General features: G+C 45.7%; 1 protein-coding gene across 4 annotated transcripts in view; it reads right to left on the reverse strand.

Moving 5' to 3' along the window:
• Positions 1–26,898, reverse strand: part of LOC134936464 (cytokine receptor common subunit beta-like) — a 172,844-nt gene that overhangs the window by 90,419 nt on the left and 55,527 nt on the right. The window lies entirely within an intron of this gene.

Consider the following 26,898-nt stretch of genomic DNA (forward strand, 5'->3'; position numbering starts at 1 on the left):
GATGATACTCTCTGTGACCTGCCTGTGAGAAATGACTTGAACCAGCTTAGGACTGTGCCATCCAGTCCACAAAAATGTATCAGTCGCTCAATCAGAAGCCCATGGTCCACGGTATTAAATGCTGCAGAGAGAGCCAGAAGGATTAATATTGAACAGCCACCTCTGTCTCTTGCCATCAGAAGATCATTTAACACACACACCAGGGCTGTTTCAGTGCTATGTCTTCTCCATAATCCTGATTGGAATGGATCATAAATATCATGGGTTGTCAGGCGGGTGTCCAGTTGTTTTGCACCCGGTTTCTCAATAACCTTTCCTAGAAAAGAAAGGTTTGATACCGGTCTGTAGTTGGTCATGCAGTCGGGATCTAAATTAGGTTTTTTAACCTCTATACTATAATTCGTATCACACCCAGATATTTAATGTCAATATATTAAATGCTATAGCCTTGGATACCTTTTTTAGTTAGAAATTTGTCCAATCCGTTTCTAAATGCATTTACAGAGTCCACCATTATCAGGTATGGATGGTATTGCAGATGCACCTGTGCCTTGTGAAAAGCACATAATCACATCACCTCTGTCAAAGAACACTGCTTCATCTTTACAGTATCATTTCTGCAACAACTGGTAAGAGAAGAAGGCACCTGTTTTGGGTAGAACACATTTTGGGGCTCACATAGCACAGAACACACTAGGGCTCAACTATATAGTAAATAATATCCATCATGAGCAGTGGGAGTGGGCACTCAACCCGGCACCCGCTGTAACATTGGAGAGTAGAGGGAAAGTGCCAGAACAGGGTAAGTATAATGGATGAGGGCAGGACTGAGGTGACCTGGCATATGCCAAGTTCAAAATATTAGAAAATTAATAATGTATTTAAGTGCAAATGTGCAAAAAAACCATAGCAACCATACAGGCAGTTGATTGGATTGTTTAACTTGCATATGCATCAGACAAAAGCTCATTCCTGATTTGATATGTATCTGGGTAAATATATACCTGAACGTATTGTTAATAAATGATGGTAAAATGAGCAGTGTTAGATTAGTGTCACACCATCGCCTGACCGCTGCTAGCACTGCAGATTAAATGCACCACTTGCAAGATTCAGATCACATTGCTCATTAGAACAAATATATATATTGATAAGGTTGACTCATTATAATGCCGCCGCTGGCACCGGGCCCCTTCATAGTGGCGGGCCTCGGTGGAATGCACCGCTTACACCTCAACTAGTTCCGCCACTATGCCCAGTAGCTATGGTGGCAAATCCCGGGATCGGGATTGGCGGGATCTCTGGATTTAGGGCCAAAAATGGCCGGGATTCAATCCCGGGATTGGAAGCTCCAATCCTGGGGATTGAGGGATCAGCGTTGAGCGTCCACGGGATGCTCAGACGCTGCCCGGCTTCCTTCTTCCGGCTCCCCAGCGCAGCGTGAGAGGTCACGCTGCACCATCAGCTGCTGCAGGCAGCCACCAGGAGAGATCAGAGGTTGTTCCTCACCCGCCCGCCCCCGGTATATGGTGAGTTATGTGTGTGGGGCGGGGTGGTGCGAGGGGGCGGCCACATAGCTAAAAGCCAATCCCGGGAATCCCGGGATTGCCCATTTTTCAATCCCGATAACCGGGATTGAAAAAATGGCAGAGGATTGGCTTTCCAAACAGTAGCCATTACACATCGCATTCACATCAGTACTATGCTGATGTTATACAGCCAGACAGAGATCACTGGAGGGGTAAGTCAATGTAACACCTCGCTAGGGACATAGAGGGCTATCTACTAAGCCTTGGAGAGAGATAAAGTACCAGCCAAACAGCTCCTGTCATTTCCAAACACAACCTGTAAACAAGGCAGTTAGGAGCTGATTGGCTGGTACTTTATCTCTCTCCAAGACATCATAGACTCCTTAACACTTTGGTACTTTAAGGCATCCTGTATTCCTGTGATAAGCAGTGATGTAGGATGTCTCTGAGAGCAGAGATAAGTCAAATGTTAATATATCTCCCCCTTAAGGGCCCTACACACTGGCCGACATCAGTCAAAGATATAAACGATCTCGTTAATAAATGAACGAGATACCGTTCATATCTTTGAGTGTGGAGGCTCCAGCGATGAACGATGCGCGGCCCCGCGCTCATTCATCGCTGGTCCCTCGTCGGCTGTACATGCAGGCCAATATGGACGATCTCGTCCATATTTGCTTGCACTTCAATGCAGCCGGGTGATGGGGGGAGTGAAGAAACTTCACTCCCCCAGTCACTGCCCCTCTGCCGCCGGGTCGGCCGTATCCGCCGTCGGGCAGCTTGGCGGCGGATCGGCCAATGTGTAGGGCCCTTTAGGCTCTGAGGGGCTGATAGGTTGGACACATCTTCATTAAAGGATGCAGGCAGTGAGTTTTCTGATACTGCACATGGGCAGTGGTGATGTCACTCATTCTTGTGTATTGACGATTGTTTCTGAGCTGGACAGATCAGTGCTTGTTCTCACTTTGGGGGAAATTTACTAAGCTCCCGATTTTGACCGAGATGCCGTTTTTTCATCAAAGTGTCATCTCGGTAATTTACTAAGCACTAATCACGGCAGTGATGAGGGCATTCGTAATTTTTTGCAAGTTCAGGTAAAAAATTACGAATGAATACACCATCGGTCAAAACGCGGCTGTTTAAGTATGAATCTCGGTCATTTACTAAGAAGTGCAAAGCAAAAAACAAACAAACACTGCCGTGAAAACTTACAACTCGTAAAAAAGTGCTAAAAAAAAACAGACCTACTTTTTTTTTCCGTGATTGGATAGGCATGCAGGGATCCATGAGATCCGTGCATGTATATCAGTGGGAAGGGGTGGGAAAGTTGTTATTTTATTTAAAAAAATTGCGTGGGGTCCCCCCTCCTAAGCATAACCAGCCTCGGGCTCTTTGAGCCGATCCTGGTTGCAGAAATATGGGGAAAAAATTGACAGGGGTTCCCCCATATTTAAGCAACCAGCATCGGGCTCTGCGCCTGGTCCTGGTTCCAAAAATACGGGGGACAAAAAGAGTAGGGGTCCCCCGTATTTTTAAAACCAGCACCGGGCTCCACTAGCTGGACAGATAATGCCACAGCCGGGGGTCACTTTGATATAGTGCCCTGCGGCCGTGGCATCAAAAATCCAACTAGTCACCCCTGGCCGGGGTACCCTGGGGGAGTGGGGACCCCTTCAATCAAGGGGTCCCCCCCCCAGCCACCCAAGGGCCAGGGGTGAAGCCCGAGGCTGTCCCCCCCCATCCAATGGGCTGCGGATGGGGAGGCTGATAGCCTTTGTTGTAAAAGAAAAGATATTGTTTTTAGTAGCAGTACTACAAGGCCCAGCAAGCCTCCCCCGCATGCTGGTACTTGGAGAACCACAAGTACCAGCATGCGGCGGAAAAACGGGCCCGCTGGTACCTGTAGTACTACTACTAAAAAAATACCCAAAAAAAAGACAAGACACACACACCGTGAAAGTATAATTTTATTACATACATACACACATACATACATACTTACCTTAAGTTCCCACGCAGGTCGGTCCTCTTCTCCAGTAGAATCCAAGGGGTACCTGTTGAAGAAATTATACTCACGAGATCCAGGGGTCCAGGCTCCTCGGGAAATCCAGGGGTAATCCACGTACTTGACAAAAAAAAAAAAACGGTGTCCCGACCACGAACTGAAAGGGGACCCATGTTTGCACATGGGTCACCTTTCCACGAATGCCAGAAACCCACTTTGACTTCTGTCTAAGTGGGTTTCTGCAGCCAATCAGGGAGCGCCACGTTGTAGCACTCTCCTGATCAGCTGTGTGCTCTTGTCCTCACTGACAGGCAGCACACGGCAGTGTTACAATGTAGCGCCTATGCGCTACATTGTAACCAATGATGGGAACTTTCTGCCCTGCGGTTGACCTAAAGTGACGTCACCGCTGAGCTGAAAGTTCCCATCATTGGTTACAATGTAGCGCATAGGCGCTACATTGTAACACTGCCGTGTGCTGCCTGTCAGTGAGGACAGGACCACACAGCTGATCAGGAGAGTGCTACAACGTGGCGCTCCCTGATTGGCTGAAGAAACCCACTTAGACAGAAGTCAAAGTGGGTTTCTGGCATTCGTGGAAAGGTGACCCATGTGCAAACATGGGTCCCCTTTCAGTTCGTGGTCGGGACACCGTTTTGTTTTTTTTTGTCAAGTACGTGGATTACCCCTGGATTTCCCGAGGAGCCTGGACCCCTGGATCTCGTGAGTATAATTTCTTCAACAGGTACCCCTTGGATTCTACTGGAGAAGAGGACCGACCTGCGTGGGAACTTAAGGTAAGTATGTATGTATGTGTGTATGTATGTAATAAAATTATACTTTCACGGTGTGTGTGTCTTGTATTTTTTTGGGTATTTTTTTAGTAGTAGTACTACAGGTACCAGCGGGCCCGTTTTTCCGTCGCATGCTGGTACTTGTGGTTCTCCAAGTACCAGCATGCGGGGGAGGCTTGCTGGGCCTTGTAGTACTGCTACTAAAAACAATATCTTTTCTTTTACAACAAAGGCTATCAGCCTCCCCATCCGCAGCCCATTGGATGGGGGGGGGGACAGCCTCGGGCTTCACCCCTGGCCCTTGGGTGGCTGGGGGGGGGGACCCCTTGATTGAAGGGGTCCCCACTCCCCCAGGGTACCCCGGCCAGGAGTGACTAGTTGGATTTTTGATGCCACGGCCGCAGGGCACTATATAAAAGTGACCCCCGGCTGTGGCATTATCTGTCCAGCTAGTGGAGCCCGGTGCTGGTTTTAAAAATACGGGGGACCCCTACTCTTTTTGTCCCCCGTATTTTTGGGACCAGGACCAGGCGCAGAGCCCGATGCTGGTTGCTTAAATATGGGGGAACCCCTGTCATTTTTTTCCCCATATTTTTGCAACCAGGATCGGCTCAAAGAGCCCGAGGCTGGTTATGCTTAGGAGGGGGGACCCCACGCATTTTTTTAAATTATTTTACAGTGTTTAATTAAAAAAAAATAAAAAAATAAACCCCAGCACGGATCACACAGATCCGGCCGAGATTGATTGTAAAAAAAGTCGGCAGTGTTTTGCTAATCACTGCCGTAAAAATAGGTAAAAAAACCACGAATGACATCGACATCGGAACAAAAGAAAAACCCGAATACGACAGCTTAGTAAATCCATCGTAATCAATTCAAAAAGTTGCAATTTTACACTGTCGATGTCATTCGTGATTGAACTTGGACATGAATTTGGAAAATACGAATCTTAGTAAATGTACCCCTTTGAGTGAAATGGGCTGAAACTGGGCAGCAACACGCAAGAGACCTGTCATGTGGGAGTGCATGGGAGTAGCTAAAGTTCCTTGACATTCTGAGCTGCATTCACATGATAATAGCGAAATCTCCTGGATGATCAGAGGAGCCGACTGAGGGAGAGACACAGGAGGAAATTTACTAAGCTCCCGATTTTGACCGAGATGCCGTTTTTTCATCAAAGTGTCATCTCGGTAATTTACTAAGCACTAATCACGGCAGTGATGAGGGCATTCGTAATTTTTTGCAAGTTCAGGTAAAAAATTACGAATGAATACACCATCGGTCAAAACGCGGCTGTTTAAGTATGAATCTCGGTCATTTACTAAGAAGTGCAAAGCAAAAAAAGAACAAACACTGCCGTGAAAAATTACAACTCGTAAAAAAGTGCTAAAAAAAAACAGACCTGCTTTTTTTATTCGTGATTGGATAGGCATGCACGGATCCATGAGATCCGTGCATGTATATCAGTGGGAAGGGGTGGGAAAGTGCTTATTTTTTCAAAAAAAATTGCGTGGGGTCCCCCCTCCTAAGCATAACCAGCCTCGGGCTCTTTGAGCCGATCCTGGTTGCAGAAATATGGGGAAAAAAATGACAGGGGTTCCCCCATATTTAAGCAACCAGCATCGGGCTCTGCGCCTGGTCCTGGTCCCAAAAATACGGGGGACAAAAAGAGTAGGGGTCCCCCGTATTTTTAAAACCAGCACCGGGCTCCACTAGCTGGACAGATAATGCCACAGCCGGGGGTCACTTTTATATAGTGCCCTGCGGCCGTGGCATCAAAAATCCAACTAGTCACCCCTGGCCGGGGTACCCTGGGGGAGTGGGGACCCCTTCAATCAAGGGGTCCCCCCCCCCAGCCACCCAAGGGCCAGGGGTGAAGCCCGAGGCTGTCCCCCCCCATCCAATGGGCTGCGGATGGGGAGGCTGATAGCCTTTGTTGTAAAAGAAAAGATATTGTTTTTAGTAGCAGTACTACAAGGCCCAGCAAGCCTCCCCCGCATGCTGGTACTTGGAGAACCACAAGTACCAGCATGCGACGGAAAAACGGGCCCGCTGGTACCTGTAGTACTACTACTAAAAAAATACCCAAAAAAAGACAAGACACACACACCGTGAAAGTATAATTTTATTACATACATACACACATACATACATACTTACCTTAAGTTCCCACGCAGGTCGGTCCTCTTCTCCAGTAGAATCCAAGGGGTACCTGTTGAAGAAATTATACTCACGAGATCCAGGGGTCCAGGCTCCTCGGGAAATCCAGGGGTAATCCACGTACTTGACAAAAAAAACAAAACGGTGTCCCGACCACGAACTGAAAGGGGACCCATGTTTGCACATGGGTCACCTTTCCACGAATGCCAGAAAGCCACTCTGACTTCTGTCTAAGTGGGTTTCATCAGCCAATCAGGGAGCGCCACGTTGTAGCACTCTCCTGATCAGCTGTGTGGTCCTGTCCTCACTGACAGGCAGCTCACGGCAGTGTTACAATGTAGCGCCTATGCGCTACATTGTAACCAATGATGGGAACTTTCTGCCCTGCGGTTGACCTAAAGTGACGTCACCGCTGAGCAGAAAGTTCCCATCATTGGTTACAATGTAGCGCATAGGCGCTACATTGTAACACTGCCGTGTGCTGCCTGTCACTCAGTACAGGAGCACACAGCCGATCAGGAGAGTGCTACAACGTGGCACTCCCTGATTGGCTGAAGAAACCCACTTAGACATCAGTCAGAGTGGGTTTCTGGCATTCGTGGAAAGGAGTCCCATGTGAAAACATGGGGCCCCTTTCAGTTCGTGGCTCGGCTTTCCGTTTTCTTATTTTATGCAAGTACGTGGATTACCCCTGGATTTCCCGGGGAGCCTGGACCCCTGGATCTCGTGAGTATAATTTCTTCAACAGGTACCCCTTGGATTCTACTGGAGAAGAGGACCGACCTGCGTGGGAACTTAAGGTAAGTATGTATGTATGTGTGTATGTATGTAATAAAATTATACTTTCACGGTGTGTGTGTGTCTTGTCTTTTTTTGGGTATTTTTTTAGTAGTAGTACTACATGTACCAGCGGGCCCGTTTTTCCGTCGCATGCTGGTACTTGTGGTTCTCCAAGTACCAGCATGCGGGGGAGGCTTGCTGGGACTTGTAGTACTGCTACTAAAAACAATATCTTTTCTTTTACAACAAAGGCTATCAGCCTCCCCATCCGCAGCCCATTGGATGGGGGGGGACAGCCTCGGGCTTCACCCCTGGCCCTTGGGTGGCTGGGGGGGGGGGGGACCCCTTGATTGAAGGGGTCCCCACTCCCCCAGGGTACCCCGGCCAGGGGTGACTAGTTGGATTTTTGATGCCACGGCCGCAGGGCACTATATAAAAGTGACCCCCGGCTGTGGCATTATCTGTCCAGCTAGTGGAGCCCGGTGCTGGTTTTAAAAATACGGGGGACCCCTACTCTTTTTGTCCCCCGTATTTTTGGGACCAGGACCAGGCGCAGAGCCCGATGCTGGTTGCTTAAATATGGGGAAACCCCTGTCATTTTTTTCCCCATATTTTTGCAACCAGGATCGGCTCAAAGAGCCCGAGGCTGGTTATGCTTAGGAGGGGGGACCCCACGCATTTTTTTTAATGATTTTACAGTGTTTAATTTAAAAAAAAAAAAAAACCCCAGCACGGATCACACAGATCCGGCCGAGATTGATTGTAAAAAAAGTCGGCAGTGTTTTGCTAATCACTGCCGTAAAAATAGGTAAAAAACCACGAATGACATCGACATCGGAACAAAAGAAAAACCCGAATACGACAGCTTAGTAAATCCATCGTAATCAATTCAAAAAGTTGCAATTTTACACTGTCGATGTCATTCGTGATTGAACTTGGACATGATTCTGGAAAATACGAATCTTAGTAAATTTACCCCACAGAGTGTCAGCACTAGGCTGATGCTTTGTGCCTTCTAGCGGGGCTCACCGGAGGGTTTTTTTTTCACTCCCCCACTCCGGCAGACAAGATGTTAATACATCTTGTCAGTGTAGCATCCTGCTTTGCCTCGGTAAATAGGCGAAGCAGAAAGCATTACACCCGAACCAATCTTGCGGGAAAAATACATATACTTCAAGGTTTGTTTGAGACAGGTCAGTCCATGGACAACCCAGGAAGAAGACTGTTACTGGTTAGTTCCAAGCTCTCAGGAAATGCTGTGTGAATAGGAGGGGACCAACATGGAGCAACATCTTTACTCGAACCATAGATGGAATCTATATTCTATTGTTCGTATCTATTTGCACAGCATGTCTTATCTGTTTAATTAAAGGTGACATACTGCATTCATATTGCAGTGTGTGGTAGATTACAATAAACACCTACAGTATGTAATGAAGATTATCTGACTAGAGGGGAGATGTAGCATGCCTTGGAAAGAGATAAAGTGTTGAAGTTGCCCAAAGCATCCAATCAGCTTTAGTTATTTATGTAGCATAGTATTTGAAATGACAGTTCCAAGTTGATTGGTTGCTACTGGAACTTCTTCACTTTATCTTTCTCCAAGGCAAGATAAAGCTTCCCTTAGGTGTGAATACTTACCATGTGGATGAAGCGATAGTACAGTGTTCACCATTCAGCTCAGGGCGATTAGCCAATTTAAACCACAATATTTCCACAGATACTCAATTATCAATCCTACTACTGTTAATTTCAGCCCAATAGCACCCACTACAAACATGATAGCGGGAAATTTAAGTTAGCAATGTACTGTAGAGCAAATGACTCCTCACTCCAGTCTGCTTTGTCAGCTGGCTTCTTTATTCCGTCACAGGTGCATGGTGGCACAACATTTGAAAACACTCAATGGCCTACTAAAACTAACCCACCGGCCCTAGCTATTGTTCGGCTGCTATTCAGCATTGGAAGCCCCTCCCACTGAATCCCACAGCGCTTCTAGCCCCTCCACACATCCCAAACCAATAACACCCATGAGGGAGAGGGGCTGACTTACATTTGAAGCGGTTCTTCCAGCTCTTCAGCCGCCTCTCCCTCGTCTGCGCAGCGCTGGCCGTCTTGGCTCCCCCCTCTCCCTCCTCCCGAGTGCCCAGCTTGGGGGGCAGGGTTTCGCGGAATGACGCGATTGCGTTGTGACGTCACGAGGCAAACACGTCATTCCACGAAATCCCCCCCCCCCCCCGAGCTGGGCACTCGGGAGGAGAGGGGAGGGGGGTTTGAAAGTGCTCAGGAAGTGCCGCGGCGGGCGCCCTGTGCGGTTGCACGGCTCGCCCGCCGCAAGAAATGGCAATGCCTGTGCACAACACATTACGGTCCCCATTTATCAATGAGTTTTATTACCTGCACTGACCCCAACCCAAACTTGGTGTAGAGAGGTCCAGACTGTAATGACTGATGATGGTGAAGTAACGATGGCCAGAAGAAGTCTGCAGGATAGCGAGGGTTGCAAAAGATCAGGTAAAGAAAAGTGAGGCCACATTAATAGAGACAGTCTGTGGAGTATATTATATATGCTTTCAGTTGTGCTAGTGCTGAGAAAGGAAGGTCCTACCTGGAGAATCAAATGACCTAACGGTGTGAAAGAAGGGTGAGTCCTACTCTACAAACTAAAGTTTATGCCTGCTTGGAATCCCACTGTCACCATTTTAAATATGAATGTTAAGTGTAGATTTTTCCTAAATGTTAACAGCTGGTTTATCTATGCTCCGCAAGATTCCCTATCATTTACCCCACAGGAGCTACTATAACTAGAGCAGTGGTTCTGAAACATGGTCTAAGGCCCCAGTACTGATTTTAAGGATATATCCATGCTTAGACACAGGTGACTTAATTAGTACCGCAGACAGTTTGATTATACCATCTATGCACAAGTAGAGATAACCCTAAAACTGGACTGTTGAGGTGGCTTGAGTACCATGTTTGGGAACCACTGAACTAAGGGCATAGAGACACAGATCTGACCAGCAGTACCTTGAGGATTTGTGCAGGATGCTGACATCTGACTTTGTGGGACTTGGGCATGCTGTCAGGATACTGTATTCCTATCTGCAGCATTCACCTGGGAGTGCATTTCATCAGGCCCGGCATTAATGGTGGTAAGACATCAAAGACCTAATGCTACATGGCAGCAGAGTTTTCCCCTCTCCTACAGACTTTAGCTACACCTACCCAAACATGTCTTGCCACCGGTACAAATTAATAAGGTGGAGAGTTTGACTTGGGCTGTACACTTGTCACACCACAATGCAGGTGTCCTAAGGCAAGCTCAGGGAGGACAGAAACATCCCGTGGAACCAGGATGGAACTCCCAGAGGATATGGAGATGCCTGCCCCTGGGCTGCAAGCTCTGAAGTGGCACCTGCATGTACAACAGCACCTGTGTGGTTCACAGCAGGATCCAAGTGTGACCTCTGCTCTTCCAATGGATCTCTGTGGTGCACCTGCAGCTGCAAAGTTAATCAGCTCTGTTCCAGGAACCCTGTTTACACCTGCAATAGAGGACAAAGTGGCTCCCGTCTGGTACCATGCAGCAAGTTATGGTGCACCCACCGCTGCTGCTGGACTGTGAGATGGGACCTGTCGGTGAATGCTGATTCTGCATGCTGCAGATGGCTGAATCTTGTGAGTCTGACCCACCAGCCTTGTTCACACAGTGTAGCTGGAGACTGCCAATTCACTTCGGGCTCCGGGCCCTGTATGCCGGCTGAGAGCGCTATCTATATAATTCTGTAAGTCATGTGACAACACACACACACACTATGTTTGTTTTCCATTTTTTAATGGGGGGGTGCGTCACCAAACTCCATCTTGCCTCTGGGCGACTGGGATGAATTTACGCCCCCATGTGGAGCAGCTAAAAGACAGAAACTGACTCGAATAAGCAATGTTTTCACTTTTCAAGGACAAAACAGTAATATTGATTAATGGGTTATGATTATATAACCATTTTCCTTTTAGTGATTCCAGACAATACTCAATATTCATTTATGTCAAATACAAGTTGGGGGAAGACCTTGGGACATAGGATTTCCTTTTCAAATGTGCTACAAAGGGTGTGTTAGGAACAAAATAGGATGGATATTATTTTAAATGAAAAAAAACAACATTTTATTCCTGTTAATATAGAATTACACGATTCATCATCAAATTTTATATAATTATTATTGCTTACACATACTAACCAACACTGGGGCAATAAGCTGATCGTGACCATGGCCACACGGAGGAGGTGGCATGTCTGTGTCACAAAAGGGGCATGTCTAGCACTGAAAAGTGCCAGGATGCTCCTTTTCAATCTGTAGTTACCCTCCGACTTCCCTTACTATACTGTACACAGGGGCCCTCATTCCGAGTTGATCGGTCGCAAGGCGATTTTAGCAGAGTTACACACGCTAAGCCGCCGCCTACTGGGAGTGAATCTTAGCTTCTTAAAATTGCGACCGATGTATTCGCAATATTGCGATTACTAACTACTTAGCAGTTTCAGAGTAGCTCCAGACTTACTCTGCCTGTGCGATCAGTTCAGTGCTTGTCGTTCCTGGTTGACGTCACAAACACACCCAGCGTTCGCCCAGGCACTCCCACCGTTTCCCCGGCCACTCCTGCGTTTTTTCCGGAAACGGTAGCGTTTTCAGCCACACGCCCCTGAAACGCCGTGTTTCCGCCCAGTAACACCCATTTCCTGTCAATCACATTACGATCGCCGGAGCGAAGAAAAAGCCGTGAGTAAAAATACTTTCATCATAGTAAAGTTACTTGGCGCAGTCGCAGTGCGAACATTGCGCATGCGTACTAAGCGGATTTTCACTGCGATGCGATGAAAAATACCGAGCGAACAACTCGGAATGAGGGCCAGGATGTAGTCAGGGTTGGACTGGCCCACAGGGTAACAGGGGAAACCACCGGTGGGCCCCACTGGCCCTCCTCCTCCTCTAGGGATCAGGGTCCAGACTCTATCCTAGTGCACTTATAATTTATTTTTCACCTTCAACTTCAGTTCTTCAAAAATTAATTTCTTGGATATCACTCTGGAGATAGTGGATAATTGTATTCACATTTCCAATTATATAAAGGAAGTTGGTCATAATTCTTATTTGAATTATAGAAGTGCGCATCACCAGTCTTGGAAAAATAACATTCCTAAAGGTCAATTATTGCGTATTAAACGAAACTGTTCCACCACCCAAACATTTGAAACACAAGCTGCAAGGTTAATGGAATCCTTTAATGATACAGACTATCCGCAACATGTATTGGATAAAGCAATATCAGAAGTAGATATAATAGAAAGACATACGCTCTTTCATCCGAAATCCAAAATTCTTTCTGACAAAAAAGAATTAGCTTTTATATCCAAATTTAATAGTAGAACTAATCAAATAAAAAATACAATTAAACAGAACTACCATATGCTTTTAAGTGACCCAATTCTATGCAATATTCTCCCGACACAACCAGAATTTATTTTTAAAAAGAATAAATCTTTAAAAACTATATTGGCACCCAGTCAATTAAAAAATCAGCCATCAAACACAGACAAGAAATCCGAATAGGGCTGGCTGTCAACAAAACCGAAAGGTTTTTATAAGTGTGGTGCCAATAAGTGTACTACCTGCCTATACGTATGTAATAAAACTAAAATGATAAATTTAGCTTTAGAAAAGAGATGTATAAGTACCTCTAGTTTTATTAACTGCAACACATCATGGGTCATATACTTACTCAAATGTGGATGTAATTTGAAATATGTCGGCAGAACGACTCGAGCTCTAAAATTAAGATTTATGGAACATCGTAGAAATATTGCAAATGGGCTAACGAAACATAGCCTGTTGAGACATTTTTTACATCATCATAATAAAGATCCCAATTCCTTACGATTAGTTGGACTAGAACATATTACACCCACATGCCGAGGGGGAGATAGATACACCCGATTATGTCGACAAGAAATTTTCTGGACTTTCCAGTTGAATTCCTTATATCCAAGTGGCTTAAATGAGGCATTAGAACTAAATGCAGTATTATAATATTTTCCGATAGGTATATATATATGAACCATTGGTCATCTACTTCCATACAGTACACTATGATGTAATGAATGGGGGTATAATAGGATACATTGGCAATTATGGTATAAGACCACAAGATGTCACCAAAGAGCCAAAATATTGGACTGCATTTACCCTTTTTTTATATATGTTTTCTGCCTATATATATAATCATGAATTTATGACATTCTCAATGAATTTGTGTAACATATTTATATGTGATCTCTGAAAATAACTTTTATACCCATTCTATATATAGGATATGGACATAGAGTTCACTGGAATGAAATGTATTTATAGTTATAAAGTACCAATATCTAAGTGGGATTTTTTTTAACTATGACCATTAGAAGTAGATTCTATTAAATAGATACTAAAAACGAGGCTTAGATTGGGAAAATAATATGTCCATAGAACTAAGGGCAAATGTGCCCTTCTTGTATGTCTGATCACGTGACCTAACTCATTACCAACTAAGGGCGCTATGCATTTCCGGAGGTCCGCGTCGATGAGGATGTCCGGTCATGTGATCAGGACCTCGGCACACGAAGAACAGGATATGACGCAATTGCAGTAACTAGAGCCAATCACGTGGATGGAAGTCAGGTCACGTGATCGGCGTTACTATAACAAGTAGCCTATGAGTCACTGGTATGCGTTACAGAGACAGGAAGTGCATCCATGCGGTCATGTGACTGGCGGTTCGATTCAGGAAGTGCCATTACAATCTTATGTTACGAATTTATTAAATAAATATCAAAAGTGTTTGTAATGTCTATATACACTTGTCTCCACTAAACATAAATAATAGGAACTGGATGTGGTTTTATTATTATTTATTTTCTAATATGTTATGTTTGTAATGCACAACAGCTGTAATCAATGGGCAATCAGCACAGCCTTTAAAAAGGGCATTCTTACAGTGTGCACACACACCTTGACAAAGCTGTTTGGTACAGCGAAACGCGTTGGTTTTTAGGAGCCAAACATCACAAGTCTGTCTCCAAATCCTGGAATACGCCTAGAAGTCCACCAGCGAATTTAAACGGGGAACTTGTAGCCATCAAGGAAAAAAGGAGTACAGGACCAAGCTTTCAATAGGACCAAGTTTGTCCGGAATCAATCATCAAAAGGTCTGTTTCCTTTCTCCATATGGACTAAAACAACTGATAAGTGTTGATCTTATCCCCTGGACTGTGGCATTTCTTCCAAGGACTCTAAACAGGAGGCTATGTTCGGCTTCCATATGTGGTAATATACCAAACAAATTGCTGTGCTGTGTTTGCCCTATCTTTTTAAAACCTCATGTTTTAATCATATTTTCTTAAAATGTAATACATAAGTACTTATGATATATTTGTGGCAACAATTTTGTTTTGTAATAAAACATATGTGAGTTTTCCACATCCAGTCCATAGCGCTGTATATTTTCCTCTTTCCAATTGTTTCCATCAGGGGTTAACTATCCCTTTAAACAGCTGCTTTAGGTCAAACATCTCAATTTGTAGCGCCGGACCTATTACCTTGGTAATTTCTCTTAACATTTTATTCCTGTTTAATATAGAATTAGACGATTCATCTTCAAATTTTATATAATTATTATTGCTTTCACATACTAAGCAACACTGGGGCAATAAGCTGATCGTGACCATGGCCACACGGAGGAGGTGGCATGTCTGTATCACAAAAGGGGCATGTCTAGCACTGAAAAGTGCCAGGATGCTCCTTTTCAATCTGTAGTTACCCTCCGACTTCCCTTACTATACTGTACACAGGATGTAGTCAGGGTTGGACTGGCCCACAGGGTAACAGGGGAAACCACCGGTGGGCCCCACTGGCCCTCCTCCTCCTCTAGGGATCAGGTTCCAGACTCTATCCTAGTGCACTTGAATTATGCATTATACTTATGTTACATTATGCTTCACAAGAATATGGTTTATTATATATTTACCAAGGGGTACAGAACATGTACTCTGTAATGGTTAGCCAAACCTCTGTGGTGGCTGGCCACGCCCCAGTGGAGCCTGGCCATACCCTTAAGCATGGACCCCTATAACGGCATCTCCCCGGTGGGCCCTTCATGCCCCAGTCCGACACTGGATGTAGTTATATGACTGGCGTTCAGGAAACCACCGTTCACAATACCAGTACCTACATCCCGCCCACCCACAATCCTGACAGGCAGCTCGCCACCGAGTCCGCAAGGGGCTTTGTTGCGTTCGCCATACCCCACCACCACCACCCCGCCGGCCTTCTCAATGTCGGGATGCCGGCGTCGGTATGGTGACCACCGGTCTCCCGACCACCAGCCACGCGATACATCAGGAAAGGAAAGGTGTATGTGTAACCCACTTACTACTGATCTGCTACAGTATGTTGAGCAGTGTGAATGGGTCATGCAGATCAGGACAAGGCAGTCCAATAGCTGATAACCATACAAGTGTTGAGATCACCAGCATCTGCCGCCTATTAATTTGCAAATTTACCAAGTATTGTGACAATACTTGTTTCATTGTATTAAATGTACATGATATAGCACGGTCATATCTCACCCATTAGTAAATGTGATGATAATAAAAGAAACAAGTTACAATGTCAATGTGCAGTGGGGAGGGGAAGTATGGGTTTTGATTCATAAAACTGTGAAACTACTGTTTGATTCTCAGAGACACCAATGATAACATCATGTGGTGTATCTAAGATGAGGAAGTGGCAGCAGCCATACTGTGCATAGAACTCTATGAGATTGCTTTAAGAGGTGTGGAAGGGATTTGAGCAATAAAAAAAGAAAAAAGACTTTAAGGGGCAGATTCATTTGTTTGAAAAGTCAGTTGGGTGTCTGTTTTTTCTTATCTAATAGACAGGAAAAAAACAGACACCCAACTGACTTGTCAAACATTTGAATTCCCAGTATCGCATTAATATCCCGCACCGGACATACAGTAATATTTTATTGAAATGTTAACCCATCAGATTTGGAACCAGCTAGTCGCTATACGTCTCCACTTAGATTTAAATTCAAAAAGCTGGAGGTGCTCCTGCAATCATAGACCAAACATTGCAACAAAGTATTTGTTGAAAAGAAACCACAAAAGAAGTAAATTGTTTTTTGGAGCACTCTTTTAAAAAGAAAATTAATGTATATGAATTTGATATGATTATAGTAATTTAAAACGTAACCTTTAATATACTTCCGTAAAATAAGTGGGGTAATTTAGGTGGCAGAACCTATATGTACATGCCACTCAATAAGTGCATTCACTCTATTGCACCCCCTATGAACTATAGGTATCAGTGTCCTTAATTGGAACAGTGGATTATATGTGGTGAATATATTAATAAACTTAATTAAAGTGATAACAACAAAATATTCATAAATTCTAGTATTAATGAATCGTAGCCAATGATTGATAATTGATATAGTTAATGATGAAGCGTCTTATATATCAACGCTTCAGCATGTGCCTGTAGCCGTCATAGTCTGACTCATGCTGAGCTTTCTGCTGAATACAATTGTAACATAAAGCCAGTATCAAAAATATGTCACATCTTTGACTAGTAACTATCCACATGAAAAGTTCTCTTGTGTTATTTCTTAGCAGGCTCTAAACACATGTATCAAGTTTGTTTCATTCTACTGCCTTTTGTCCACATGTAGCAATTCTTATGAAAACACACTACCTCCAGTAAGCCAATATATATGATTGTACCATCCTTGCTAATTTTGGCAAAAACATGTAACTGTGAGGCGGCGGGCGGCGGCGCGATGAGCGCGCCGGAGTACGGAGGAACGAGGATCCGAGAGGATCCAAGTTCCTCCAATCAGCGCCTCCAGATTTGAAATGGGCGCCAGACGCGAGCCAATCGCTGCTCGCGGCTTGGCGCCCAATGAGGAGTCGCCGCGGCGGACCAATAGGAGTCCGCCGCGGCGGACCAATGGGAGTCCGCCGCGTCATGGCCCCGCCTCCTCCCAGCGTCTTATATCAGGCGCTGGGCGGCGGCGGGAGTCAGTTGCGCGCCGGAGCCGGAGCAGAGAGGAGCTCCAGAAGACAGAAGACGAAGACCAGCAGCGGAAGAAGAAGCGGCGGCGCCGGAGAAGACAGAAGACGGGACAGAAGAAGAAGACGGGGCCGGAGCCAGAAGAGGAGGCGGAGTCGACGGCCCAGCAGCGGAACAACGGCGGAGAGTGCTGTGGAGAGAGGGAAGCCAAAGAGCTGACGAAGCTCCCCTCCACAGCCTCTCCCACCGGTCCGGGTAAGCGGCCGTGGGCCTATACCACCTTTCTCTAGGCCCTCCTCCCTAGACCACCAGGTGTTCGGGCTCTAGGCCCGGGGGCATAGTCAGGCCCTTCCGGCCTGTGGACATTCAGTCGGGCCCTCCCGGCCCGTGGGCACCAGTGAGTCGGCGTGTCTGGGTCCGAGGCCACGCGCAGTCGGGGTTCCCCTCGGCCCGTGGCCTGTAGGCCCAGACCCGACCACTCATCCACCCGGGGGTTCGGGCGTTAGGCCCGAGCCACCCTCGGCCGCACAGTAGGTGGGCACTAGGCCCGGGGACACGTCAGGCAATAGGCCTGTGTGACATTAGGGGGGAATTAGGCCCGAGAGTGACTTGGCCAGTAGGTAACATAAGGTGGCCCTGGGCACCAGGCCCAGGTCACCCCTCGAGGGACGAGTAGGCCGGCATTAGGCCTGTGGGTACAGTCGGACCACGGGTCCGCGCGTAGATAGGGGGGGGCACTAGGCCTAGCGAGTAGTGGTATTTAGGTAGGTAGGCCAGAGGCCCACATAAGGGAAGATACATGAGGTGGGTAGGCTGTACAGCGCTCACCCCAGGGTACAGGTAGGGAACCAAAGGAACCGCACTGTGCTATTGTTGTACTCCGATGTATGTATTACCGTGCAGGGCAAATTGTTGTTATAGCGTTTGTGCCTAGTTATGTTGCACCACTTACACTTGAGCCAGTTTGAGGGCTTTGTATGCAGTTAGTGTAGCGGACGCACACTAGTTTAGAGTTAGGCCCTGCACGGCTGTTTCTTTCTTTGCCTCCTTACAGGGACCTGTAAGTGGAGAAGATCGGAGTACAAGACATAGGACGGTGAGTAACAACGGTCTGGGCGTTTCGTCTGTGTGTGTGTCCCTATCTATCTCCCTTCCTTCAGGGCAACGGTGAGCCTTGCACGCCGGGGCAAGGCGGAATTTCCACCTGGTGCGAAAGTGCCTATAGGTGAAATTCGGGCTCTGAGGCGGACGCCTGGGATGACCCTCACCTAGCCCGAAAGAGCTATTTTCTTCGAACACGGAGGGCGTTTCGGTCCACGGTCAGGGGGACGGTATTCAACAATCTTCTCCCTCTTAGGTTTTGCGTCCGGGTCGTCCAGAAGAGTTTCCAGGACCATCGAGGGTTCCGGCACTTGAGAGTGAGAGCGTGCGGCGTCTGGTAAGTGGTACGTCTACACCTGCACGGCAGCAGGCACTATACGTCCCGGCGTTGCCCTCTTACATAACTATTTAAAAAAGTTTGTTAACACTGATAGATGCTTTCTCGTGAACGGTTATGTCAGCTGATATTTGAGAATCTCTACTTCTCACAAGCTGGTGTATTTTCACACCGCATTCATTAGTGTTATAATAAATTTATCACGATATTAATGTATCATCACATTTAATACCGACAATGTGTGCCAAAATTCACTATCTCTGTCGTACTTGGTCAATTGCCTTCAGCAAAGGATTGCACATGAAAATAAGAAAATAAATGACTCAACACATTGGCTGCAGTCTAATTACTTTCTTATTTTTTTTTATCTTCCTATCTTTTCACCTTTTTAAGCGAGTTAGCAGATTAATATTTCTCTTAATAAGCACTGTATCCACAAGGCATGGTACAGAAGACACAAAGGCTGCCTTAGGCAAAGAATTGCACAAAAGATATACCTCTTAGCACCTTGGCAGGAGTCTAATTATTGTTTAAAACATATCAGCACATTGCTGTTACACTTAATGAGCAGTGTATCCACAAGGCATAGCCCAGAGAGCACAAAGACTGTTTTAAACAAGAGATTTCACATCAGGAATTATTCCACTAAACCCATTAGCTGCAATCTGATTGTTCTACAAATCGTATCAGCAGGTTGTCGTTTCTCTTATTAAACAGTATGTCCATAAAGCATGGTTTAGGAAACACAACAATACAACGCATCCAAACCCATGAGTTTAATATCATTCAAATAGCGTATCTTGTTATCCACGGATGATGGATATAAACATTATTATGAAATCCATAGTTAATTACACCCGCATTTTGAATAGGGTTAGCTGTATTACCCTGGCAGCAGGCCTCCTGCCATATACATATAGGCACATTTAATTATGCACAGCAGCAGTTCAATTACAAATTAGCGTTATGAAAAACAAGCATTTGAATTCCCCCTTAAGTGTTTTTGCTGCACACCTTAAGTGTGGGATGCTCATCCCCTTTATTTTACAGCAATGGCTGTAAAAGGGTTAAGTGCACACATTCTAATTTTATTTGCTATAATGATTCATATGATATAACCATGCTGGGGCATCCTTAGCCAGTGACTACCCCAGTAATTACCAGGAACATCTTTTCACTTGTGACTGGGATGTGTTTCACAGAATACATAACAATATGTATCTCCTTGTCAGTGAAAAACAACTGAAGCCATGGTGACATCACAGATGCATGTAAGGGATTAAACTTGGTAGGGTTACTCCATCTAGGAATCCAAACCTTTTCATTACAGTGATGGACAACCAACTGTTTCAAGAGAAATCCTATTTAGACTGGCATTAAAATAGCAGGGGGTATCGGGAAATAAGTGTAAACCATCCATGTCCACAACCCCTTTCTTTAAATTACCCAATATTATCACCTGGGATGTACACCCACACCCCTTGAATGTCAACTTTACCTGAGAGTAATATACAGCGGTTAATATGAGTGGATCAAGAGCTTTTCAAGATGTTCGACTTTGCAAGGTACTTGATGTTGAAGTTTTGACTTCTAGCAGGTTCTGACACAACCTATCTAATCATGTTTATTATCCAGCTACCCAGAATAAGAGCTGTTTCCCTTCTCTTGCTCATGCAATACTTGTTCCATTGAGTAAAGCCTGTGGATCATAGAGACCAGTGTGCCTACAGAAGGAGGGTAACTGGTAAAAATTCCCTACCACATTAGTTAAGGGTACATTGGGTGAGTGACCAAGTTACATAAAACAGGACATCACCACTAGATCCAGAAGACACATCTGGAGCCGCTGGATCCGCTGTACCAGGTAAGTCACCACTAGACCACCAGGGACATTTTGTGGATAGTCTAGTCATCTAGACATTTCATCAGTGTCAGCATGATGAATGTTGATGTGGTCACTGTAAACAATCCAAGCATTCACATGTTGACATTATGAATGTTGAAATGATGTGTGTGGACAAAATATACCACACCTGTCTCTATCCTTTAGCACCTCTGCTCACAATCCCTTCCTCAGCCTATCCCTTTCCACTTGTACTTTCTCCTTCAAACAAGCTGTTGTCTCCTTCATTCTCAATAGAAAAATAGAAAATAAAAACCATTGACCTCACTTTACCAACTAACTACTGCCCAATCTCTCTCCTTTGCTAGCAAGCTTCTCTAGTGGGTTGCTTAACCACCCTCCTTGACCTACTTCAATCTGACTTTTGTTCCCTACACTCCATGGAAACCTCCTCTACCAAAAATCTATTCACAGCTTCCACCTGTATAACACGTCCAGGGTTTTAAATCACATTTGAAAGTAACTAAATTATCATTCACTCTCTCATTTCATGACTCAAATCTTCTAATCTCCTTATCTCTGGCCTCTACCCAATCTTTCCCCTCCACAGTACCTTTTTTTACATGGCCACCTGTCTTATCTTGCCACTGTGCTACCTTTCTCTGACTGTAGCTACAATATCCACCAATCTTCAACAGAATCAAGGTCAAACCCCTTGCCCTTACTTACAAAAGCTCTCAGTGATATCCCTTCATGCCCTCTATATCCAACTTCATGACTGTTCACACTCTTACACACCTTCTTTGTTCTGCTAATGACCATCACCACCCCTTCCCACTTATAATGCATTCAGTTAAACTATCCACCATTCTTCAAAGCTTCAAACGAGACCTTATACTTTTCCTCCTAGCATCATCCACACTATAGTCCCCATCAGGGCCGGACTGGCCATCTGGCACTTCTGGCAGATGCCAGAAAGGCCGATGGCCACGTGGGCCGGTCCAGCGGTCACTGAGACGCGCTGCCGCTCAGTCCGGCGGCAGCGCGTCTCAGCTGTCAGGCTTGGAGAGCTGTGAGGGACGGGGGTCAGAATGCCGGGCGCCCGCTAGCACGGCTGTGTCTGGCGCGGCGCGTATAGCGGACTTCAAAGCAGCCGCCGGTTCGTGAGCCAATCAGAGCTCGCGGACCGGCAGCCAATCAGAAGCCGCCGGTCCGCGAGCTCTGATTGGCTCACGAACCGGCGGCTGGTTTGAACGCTATACGCTGCCGCGCCAGACACAGCCGTGCTGGCGGGCGCCCGGCGTTCTCACCCCCGTCCCTCACAGCCCGGAGGAGGAGGAGCAGCAGCAGCAGCAACAGCAGCAGTAGCAGTGCAGCAGCGGTAAGCAGCTGCAGCACTGGCTGCTGTGGGGGCAATTGTATACCTGGCACTGTGGGGGCAATTGGCTGGCACTGTGGGGCAATTGTATACCTGGCACTGTGGGGGCAATTGGCTGGCACTGTGGGGCATTTGTATACCTGGCACTGTGGGGGGCATTTGTGGATCTGGCACTGTGGGGGCATTTGTGTACCTGGCACTGTGGGGGCAATTGTTTACCTGGCACTGTGGGGGCATTTGTATACCTGGCACTGTGGGGTCATCTGTATACCTGGCACTGTGGGGGCATCTGTATACCTGGCACTGTGGGGGCATTTGTGCATCTGGCACTGTGGGGGCATTTGTATACCTGGCACTGTGGGGGGCATTTGTATACCTGGCACTGTGGGGGGCATTTGTGGATCTGGCACTGTGGGGGCATTTGTGTACCTGGCACTGTGGGGGCAATTGTTTACCTGGCACTGCACTATCGGGGGCATATAATGTAAATTTCGACTCATACCGGGTGCTGTAATGTGAATTTTGTCTCATACTGTGTGGTATAATGTGAAAGGGGCAGCAGTACTAGATAGTATAAGGGGTCCTACTATTGTGGTGCATAATGCGTATAAGGGGTGTATGGTGTGGTAAATTACACTGAAGACCACACCCCCTTTTGAGTGACCACGCCCATTTGAGTGGCCGCGCCCCCTTTTACGGAGCGCGCGCGCCTTCGGCGTGCGCTTAATTACAAGCCTCACATTTCCATACCCCCGCTTAAAAATTTCCACTTCAACCACTGGTTGTGTATATTTTAATAGAGAATGATGTATGCCTGTATGTTGTTAGAATATTAATTATATTTGTAAGAACATAGACTAATAAGTGGGAGGAGTCAGGAATAGTAAGGGGAGGAGTCACAGAGGTGGGCCTGTGTGCTTCAAAAATGCCAGGGCCTATTTTTAGTCCCAGTCCGGCCCTGGTCCCCATTCTCAGATGACCCTGTGTGTGTGTGTCTGTCCCTTCCTTTTTAAAATAGCTTTTTGGAGCTAGATAAATTGGAGAACACCAGTTATCATTGAAACATTGTAGTCTGTAGTAACCTGCACTACCTACCTGGACAGATATATGTGCGATATCTCCTGTCGCGTTCAGCTCAGTGAAAGTAAAATCATGTGGTAACAGCAGTTTCCACATGATTAGCATTCTTTATTATTTGCAGGGGGAGAATGGCTTGACTTTTCTAAATGCCTAGTATCCATTAATTACCAGTAAATGCATGTAAAATTGTGTTGCTTTGTTGGCTGTTCATTGAATTGTGGAACTAAAGCTTCTGCTTTAATTCTGTAAATACACTTAAAAAAGAGAATCACATTTAAATGGAATTTCTTGCTACATTGCTCACTGCATTTCCTAGGGTACTATACTGGGCCTTAGATTAGACAGTGCTTCCTCTTTAGAAGTGTAGGTAGTGGTGCATAGAGGGGGGGGGGGGGGGGGGCGGGTACAAATTACCCGAGCCTGGGCAGCTAATGGGGCCCGGTAGGAGCTCTGGTCCGCTACCCCTCCCCTCCCAGTATACCTGAACTGTGGTCAGCTCTGCCATCTTCCTGGTGATCTCCACGGGAAGATGGTAGCGCACATGGAAAGCAAAGACTCTAGCACTGTGCGAGAATCATTGCTCTCTAGTGGAAAGGGTTATCTTCCCAAATATCACTGGCAAGATGGTGCTGGCCGGGGAGGAGGGACTCGCTGCCTGTTCAAGTAGGGTAGGAAGCGGCTGAGGCTAAGCAAGGTGGTTCTTCGCATGCGCAATACAGGCCATGCGATGTTGCCCGTAGTTCCCCTCTGCTGCTGTCTGACAGACAGCAGCGTTGAGGGGGTGACAAGGGGGCATTCCTAGAAATGGGAGGGGAGAGCCAAGGGTCTGCTTTCACCATGCAGACTTCCTGGCTTTGCAGTCCCTGCTTCCACTGTCCAGCAACGTAAGCTGAGGCTTAATCAGCTGGCCGTCTGCGTGTAACATCGCAACCGATGGTCGCAATGTTGGATCCCAGTTGGTTGCACTGCTGGGATTGCAGCTACATGCAGGAAGCGTCTCTTCTACTGAGACCTCTCCTGCATGTTTTTCCTTAAAATCGGAGAGAAATTCAAATCTGCTTACAATCGGCATTGAATTTCTGTCCATCTCTGAATCAGGCTCTTAGTACATGCAGGCAAAATAACTCCCAAGGAAGAATCAAATAAAATGTATCCAAATTTTATTCCATACAAAACATATTTAAAAAACAATGATGTAACAGACATAGGGACAAAAAAGTAAAAGCAATAAAAGTCAACTTACAGATCACCATCAGACACTCCACTCCAATGCGTTTCAATCAGTTTAGTCTTTTTCAAGACGATAGTGTGGAGTGCTGATGATTACCAGTTTATACACCTTTGGACCATTCCAATAGCACCAAACATATATTGTATATAGTTTGCAATAAAAGCATAACGCTTTCGGGACATTTAAAAAATTTCCACACAGCTTGAAAGTTGATTACCTTAACAATAAATAAAAAGTCCTATCCGTTATATTAACTTTAAAGTTTAGCATAGAAGTACTTCCGGTCCCCTTCTGTCCACTGGATGTACATGTCACTCTTTCTCAATCACGACTGAATTTCAGTGTCCATCCCATTGATTAGTAACAGACATCAGATGTGCATTTGACTCTCTTTCCATCCAAACTCATTGTCTATCTAGCAGTAGAGGCTCTACCCTAATATTTTTTTAGGTTGTGATTAAGGTGGTCCATATACCATGTGAATATGGTTACTCTATGTCTTAATGGGTTGAGATCAGGATCCCGGCAGTTAGGATTCTGGCAGTCAGGACCCACGAAGGTAAGAATACAGACGGATCCTGAAGGAAACCTCAGCTTTGGGGTTTAGGTAATAGGTGGAGGGTTAGGGATAGGCTGTGGGAGGTGGAGTTTAGGGTTAGGATTATGGATAGGGTACAAATACCGCAAACCATTAGGATTCTGACTGTCAGGATCTCACTGTCCGTATTGACCCTGACTGACGGGATTTTCGTATCCAACCCGTCTTAATGATTGTTATTTTTATATTGTATTTCTGATATTAAAGATCGACAGACAGACAGACAGACAGACAGACAGACAGATAGATAGATAGATAGAACCAATGTTATCATCATATAACATAGGTTCAAACAGTTAATTCATAATAACAGAAGTTTTGCTTCAGGCAAAATGTGAAATTTCCTGTTTCATTTTATATTATTAAACTATAATTGCTAATGTATTATGCCACTGCTATCAGTTATCTCATTTCTTTAGAATTGGTGCCATAATGAAGACTACTGTCCCTGAGTCTTTTCCTTCTAATCCTGCAAATTGTGTTTAATCTACAGCCGCTTCCCCCCAGTTCTCTTCAGTTACATCCCCTTCTGTGTCCTACGCCTCATTCCCTGGTGTGTCTGCTGCTCCAGTCCCCTTGTTTCCCTCTAGCCTCACCACTCTCCCCAGGTCTCTCATTACCTTTCTGTCTTTCCAGCCCTCCAGTGTCTCTCCAGCTCCAGCCAACGTGTCTTTACAACCCCCCTAGTGGTTCAGACCTGTCTTTCCAGCTCCCCAGGGTCTCTCCAGCTCTAGTGCCCTTCTGTATCTCCAGCTCCCCAGTGTCTCTTCTATCCCCTTCTGTCTTTTCAGCCTTCCGGTGTATCTACAGCTACAGTCCTCTACATCCATCTGCCTCCAGCCCACTTTCACCTTATTCTGTGTCTTCTGACTGCTCCTGTTTGTGACATGGATTCTCTGCCTTCCATGATGTCCTACATGCTGCCCCGCAATTAACTGGAACGGGAAGACTAAGTGACAGGGCTCTCTTGTTCTTATACATGTGCCCCTTGTTCCCCCCCCCCCCCCCCCTCCCTAATGCTTATTAATTGGCCCAGTGGTGGGGGCGTAGCGAGCATGTTCTCGGTGGTCCAATCCTTCCCTGGACTTCAATATTACTAAATGAAAAGTCTGGTCATGCCAATGCCCACCAAAAGCTGCCTGATTCACCAACCTTTCTTGATTGCTTGTAATCGAGACTGTCACATGAAAATGACTCTTGGATGGCATATAATACTCATACTCTACAAACGAAAAAAATATTGAATTTCCCAACCGCAAACTGCCTAGTCACAGTATACAAGTGGTGCCACTGCCAAGAGCCTATATGGAGTTACCGACACTGCCCAATGGCACCTGTGTTTGGCTTGCAAATAGCACCCTGCAGCCTAGAGATCCAATTGGCATGACTTTGGAAGCTTTTGGTGCTCACACTGTTCCTGGTCCCAGCTGGCATGATTCCTCATTGTGATGTCATGACATCATATGTACAGGGAACGAGGCCAACCCAGAACACATATTCACCCTGCTATGGCCCTGCCCAGTCAAAAAAATTAACTATGCCTTTCAGTTTAAATTAGAAAAAAGGGACATTATTGCCTGTTTAACAAAGAGAAAAAACTAAGTTTTCATGTTTCCTATGTTTAATTTTGACAGTTTATGATCAGTTCTCCCAAAGTAAATGCATTTGTTACTCAGGCTTTCATTGTATAAACAAACCGAACCTTCCTCCACTTCCTTGATAACATTAAGCAGCTTCTGGCATAATTTAAAAAAAATTCCTGTCCACTTATAGTAAAAGACATGAAACAATACACCCAACGCTCTTCTTATAGAACCAAGTTAAATAAAACAATATGTGGAACTCCCCCAAGTGGGCTTGCAGTAGTTCTGTTTATATGTTAATAATGATCTGAGTTTCATGAGTTTCATCTGCCATCCTGCACAACCGCCGAACTCGGGAACATTCCGACCTGAT

Source organism: Pseudophryne corroboree, chromosome 6 (genome assembly GCF_028390025.1).
Source record: "Pseudophryne corroboree isolate aPseCor3 chromosome 6, aPseCor3.hap2, whole genome shotgun sequence".
NCBI classification, from domain to species: domain Eukaryota; kingdom Metazoa; phylum Chordata; class Amphibia; order Anura; family Myobatrachidae; genus Pseudophryne; species Pseudophryne corroboree.